Here is a 6,000-nt window from a genome sequence, read left to right on the forward strand (position 1 = left end):
TGGCATTGCAAATGCAAAATGTCCACATCAAAACACAAGCATATGACTTATGCTATCAAAAAAGGAAAGTGTTTGCATAACCACAACGCCAAATCTTTTTTATTCTAGGACACAGCAGACTCGATGTTGTCAATACCGTGATAAAACACTGGGCAAAAATGACAAAAATATACTACGCAACGTAAATTTTTAAAATATATTTGACACGTGTCAGTAAGAAATGAAGAAAGAAGGGGCCGAGCACCTTGGTAAAGTTCAGAACAGATAGCGTTATTTTTTTAATTAACAAAATGCAAATAATGTGGAGAGATTTCAAGTGATTCAGGAATGGGCGCCCGTGTAAAGAGAAAGTACGGCCGGCCTGGGCAGTGATAGGGGAGGAGGGAGGAGAAATGCGAGTCACGGCAGCAGCAGCCTTTGATGTGCCTGCCGACCGGCCGTGAATAATTAGGGGGTGAGAAATGCGCTCGGAGGGCTGCCTTTGATGTGGTAACGCGAGGCAGGCAGGCAGGCGGCTCGTGGCATTGTGCACGCGCTTTTTAGGGCTTGCGCAAGCGCAATGACCTAAAAAGCACATGCACTACATGCAATCGCCAGTGAAATCGCCAGTGGTGGTTAACCTCTGTTTAAGCCGCAATAGAGCTTCGCCAGCTATGCGCTGAAGCGCATCAGCAGGCGAGCCCTAACAAGGTAAGGTAGAATCGGTGCATAGGAGGTCAATATACATCCAATATACAATATACAAAGTCTCAGGAGGAAGAGTACTGAGATACGAGATCACAATAGTCAAAAGTTCAGGTAAATTTGGTTAAGAGGAGAGCTTTTACTTCTTTTTTGAAGGATGTCGTGGATGAGATAAGTCTGATTTCTGATGGAAGGGCATTCCATATCCTGGGCGCCATTCCTGAGAAGGAGCGTTTATACGTTTTTTTCTTGTGAAATCTCCTAGGTTTCAAAAGAAGATTGTCTGCGCTTCTTGTCACTCTTGAGCCAACAGAGATTGTCAGTTTCAAGTTCAAGTTCAAAAATTTGTATAGCGCACTACTCACCCAGAGGGTCTCAAGGCGCTTGGGGGAGGGGAGGTACTTTACTTATCGAATAACCAAGTTTTTAGTTGTTTTCTGAAGGAGAGGTGGTTCTGTATAAGGCGGAGGTGGGTGGGGAGAGAATTCCAGGTCTTGGCCGCTAAGTAGTAGAAGGATCTTCCCCCATGGTGGATCTATGGATGCGTGGAATTGCGGCGAGGGCTTGATTGGACGATCGTAGTTGGCGGGTGGGGGTGTACAAGGACAGTCGCGTGTTGAGGCAATCGGGTCCTAGGTCGTAGAGGGCTTTGTGTGTGTGGGTGAGGAGACGGAACGTTATTCTCTTGTTGACGGGGAGCCAGTGGAGGTCTTTCAGGTGACCGGAAATGTGAGCTTGACGGGGGATGTCTAGTATGAGTCTGGCTGAGGCGTTTTGGATGCGTTGGAGTTTTTTCTGTAGTTTGGCTGTGGTTCCGGCATAAAGGGTGTTTCCGTAGTCCAGTCGGCTTGTGACCAGTGCGTGGGTGACCGTCTTTCTTGTTTCGATGGGGATCCAGCGGAGGATTTTTTTTGAGCATGCGTAGGATGTTGAAGCATGATGATGAGACGGCGTTGACTTGTCTGGTCATCGAGAGGGAGGAGTCCAGGATGAAGCCCAGGTTACGTGCGTGGTCCGTAGGTATGGGTGCGGTTCCCAGGGCCGGTGGCCACCATGAGTCGTCCCAGGCAGCGGGGGATGAACCTAAGATGAGGACTTCCGTTTTGTCCGAGTTCAGTTTTAAACGGCTGTTCTTCATCCACTCGGCTACTTCTTTCATTCCTTCGTGTAAATTGGTTTTGGCGGTGTTTGGGTCTTTGGTGAGGGAGAGGATCAGCTGGGTGTCGTCTGCGTAGGAGATGATGTAGAGGTTGTGTTGGCGTGCGATGGATGCGAGGGGACTCATGTATATGTTGAAGAGGGTGGGACTGAGTGATGATCCTTGTTGTACGCCGCAGATGACTTCGGTGGCCTCTGATCTAAAAGGGGGAAGGCGGACTCTCTGGGTTCTTCCGGCGAGGAAGGAGATGATCCAGTCCAATGCTTTTCCTTGTATTCCGACGTTGCTGAGGCGTTGTATGAGGGTGCTATGACAGACTGTGTCGAAGGCTGCGGAGAGGTCAAGTAGGATGAGGGCAGCTGTTTCTCCGTTGTCCAGTAGAGTTCGGATGTCGTCTGTTGCTGCGATGAGGGCGGTTTCGGTGCTGTGTTTGGCTCGGAAGCCGGACTGTGAGGGGTCGAGGGATTTGTTGGATTCGAGGAAGGCAGCGAGCTGACTGTTGACGGCTTTCTCAATGACTTTGGCAGGGAAAGGGAGGAGCGAGATGGGGCGGTAGTTCTTAAGTTCAGTGGGGTCTGCTGTGGGTTTCTTCAGAAGGGCGCTGAGTTCGGCATGTTTCCAGCTTTCCGGGAAGGTAGCGGAGTTGAAGGAGCAGTTGATGACATCACGGAGATGGGGTGCGATAATGGAGTCTGCTTTGTTGAAAATGTGGTGGGGACATGGGTCGGTTGGCGATCCCGAGTGGATGGAGTTCATCAGGCAGATGGTGTCTTCAGTGGTGATTGGTTTCCAGGGGCAAAGGTTGTTAGAGGGCGGTTTTGGTTCGGAGGTGGGTAGAGTGGACTGGTCTTCGGACTGGTTTCCAAAGCTGTTATGTATGTCGGCGATTTTGTTGTGGAAGAATGAGGCTAGGGAGTCGCAGAGGTCTTGGGAGGGAGTGATGTCATTGGTGCCGGCGGTGGGGTTGGTAAATTCTTTGACGATGTTGAATAGTTCCTTGCTGTTTTGGGCGTTGTTGTCAAGGCGATCCTTGAATGCTGATTTCTTGGTGGATCGGATCAGTTGGTGGTGTTTGCCGGTGGCGTTCTTGAAGGTGGCCAGGTTGTCAGTGGTTGGGTTTTTTCTCCAGGCTTTCTCGAGGGTACGACAGAACTTCTTGGATTTCTTAAGGTCATCGTTGAACCAGGGGGCTTTTTTGCTACCTTGTTTGATTTGATGGTTTTTCAAGGGTGCTAGTTCGTCAGCGCTGTGGGTGATCCATTGTGTGAGGTTGGTGGCTGCTTGGTTTGGGTCCGATGATTTGGCAGGAGGGTTTTGGTGAAGCGATGTGAAGAGCTGGTCGGTAGTAATTTTGTTCCAGTTTCTTCGGGGAATAGGTTGTGGGGGGTTGTGGGTCGTGGTCTTTTTGTAGTTGAAGTGAACGCAGCTGTAGTCCGTCCAGTGGAGAGTTGTGGTGGGATTGAAGGAGATGTGCTTGCTGGAGGTGAAGATTGGGTCGAGTGTGTATCCGGCATAGTGGGTGGGGGTATTGACAAGTTGTTCAAGTCTGAGGTTGGCCAGGTTGTCCAGAAGGGTGGTGTTGCTGTCGTTTTTCTTTTCCAGGTGGCAGTTGAGGTCTCCCAGTAGAATGTAGTTCTCGGAGGGGAGGGCGTGTGGGCTGATGAAGTCAGTGATGTCTTCGCTGAATTGTGTGCGGGGTCCTGGTGGCCTGTAGATGAGGGTGCCTCTGAGTGTGGTCTTGGGGTCGGTGTGGATCTGGAAGTGAAGGTGTTCGGCGGTAGCGAGGTAATCGTCGGAACTGGTCGTGATGTGGATGGTGTTTTTATGGACGTTGGCAATGCCTCCTCCTGTTTGGTTGGTGCGGTCCTTTCGGATGATCTTGTAACCGTCCGGGATGGCTATGGCGATGTCGGGTGCTGATGAGGCGTTCATCAAGGTTTCTGTAAGGAAGGCGACATCCGGCGATGTAGTGTCGAGTAGGTTCCAGAGCTCAATGGCGTGTCTGTGGACCGAGCGGGTGTTGAGCAGGATGCACTTTAGGTGGTTAGTGTCGGAGCTCTGTTTGGAGTTTGTGGATTTGGTGTGAGTCCTGATGCAGTCAAATTTGCAGGAGTGGCAGGTGAAAGGTCCATGGGTGTGTCCTGGGGCGGCTTGGTAGCAGTTTGGAGGGCGGCCGGGGTTAAGGGCTGAGAGGGTAGCGGCGTCGTATGGTATGCGGGCGGAGTGGATTTTGCGGGGGCCAGGGGGTCTGGCGCTGGGCGCGGTCCAGTCGCGGACGGGCGTAGACGGGCTTACCTTTGGCGCACCTTCGGCGCGCATTGGGCGCGATCGCTGCGCGTGAACGCTGCGCGCAAAAGTATCTGTCATATGTGGATAGTGGAGTGGAGTGGGGAGGGGGGAGGGGCGAGGGAGGAGCAGCTGGGAGGCGGGAGCCGGGTGGAGAGCTGGGCTGGGAGGCACAACAACAAACAAAAAAATGGCAGCAAGCCAAGAGCCTACCACGACGATATTGGGGCACAACCTGAATAATGGCTAGGAAATGGGCAATGGCACCAGCACAATCAGGCACAAATCGATTAAACAGGCATAGGCAGCAAAGCGCAATTGATTATTAATTAAATCGCACTTTGGCAGTATAGCTCTATGATAAATTTCTTCAGCAATATAGCGCTATGATAAAATTTAATCAGCAATCAGGCACAAATGAAACCAGAAGCAATTTGAGCTAAGCGCTATTGATTTCACAAGCAAAGAGCAAAGATCAGTCTGGCAGTATAGCGCTACGATACCAGATGAGCTCAGGACGGTCAGCTGGGGGAATTGTGATGTAAAGCTTTGTGGGTCATACAGGCGATTTTCAGATGTATTCTGGTTTCGTAAGGCAGCCAGTTCAAAGCTTTTAGATCAGGAGTGATGTGTGAGCGTTTTTTCGAGCCTGTGATAAGCCTGGCTGCAGCATTAATAGAGGCTTTTAATGGTGCGATTGTCGATAAGGGGAGACCACAGAGGGCAACACTTCCATATTCCACTCGAGGGATGACTAAGGCTTGCACTGCAGTTTTAAAATTCTTGGGAGGAAGGAAAGGTTTCAACTTACGCAATGTGTTGATATGGAAATTAGCTCCCTTCGTTGCATTGCTGATGTGATGATGCATGTTGAGATTGCCGTCGAGGGTTATGCCTAAAGATTTCGCTGAGTCCACAATAGTAGGTTGAACGTTGAGAGCAGTGAGATGATTAAGCCAGTCCTGAGTGTTGGGGACTTTGGTGGGAGGGGCTATTAGGGGAAATTCTGTTTTTAGCGTGTTAAGTTTAAGGTGATTCTCTGCTAGCCAGGTCTGTGTGTTCCTAAGCGTTGTGTTGAATATTTTGATGTCATCGAGGGTGTGTATTTTGAGGTAGAGCTGGGTGTCATCTGCGTACATGTGGAATTGAACATTAGATGCTTGGAGTAGTGTGGTAAGTGGTTCCATGACTATATTAAACAGAGTAGGGGAGAGGGAGGATCCTTGAGGGACACCAAGTTTTACAGGAACTGGAGTGGACATAGTATTATTGATCCTGAATTTTTGGGTCCTGTTGTGCAGAAAGGAGATGAACCACTTGAGAACTGTCCCTGAAATACCCATTCTGAGATTCAACAGTTCAAGTAAGTTCTCATGTTTGACCGTATCAAAGGCTGAAGAGAGATCGAGTAGTATGAGGAGGCAAGAACCATTCTGATCATGAATTTGAAGTGCATTATCAATAATGTGGGTCATGGCTGATTCAGTACTGTGGCCTGCTCGGAAACCTGATTGGTATGGGTTGAGGAGGTGAAAGTGCTCGATGTGTTTAGTCAGTTGAAGGTGTAAGCATTTTTCTAGGAGTTTGGCCAGGGTAGGGATATTGGTGATAGGGCGATAGCTGTTAAGCTCGGAGGGGTCCGCTGTGGGTTTCTTTAATATGGGCGAGACCTATCCCACTTTGAGGGAGTCCGGGATGCATCCTTGTTAAAGTGAGCTATTAATGATTTTGGTCCATAAGGGGAGAAGTAATGGGATAAAGTCCTTTACGGCGTTTGCGGGTAGAGGGTCAGTGAGGTGATTGGAAGGCTTCAGTGTGCTAAGAATCTTGGCAATTTTTTCTTCCGAATACATTTCAAAGGATGACCACGA

This window comes from Lissotriton helveticus, chromosome 9 (genome assembly GCF_964261635.1).
Source record: "Lissotriton helveticus chromosome 9, aLisHel1.1, whole genome shotgun sequence".
Taxonomy (NCBI): Eukaryota; Metazoa; Chordata; class Amphibia; order Caudata; family Salamandridae; genus Lissotriton; species Lissotriton helveticus.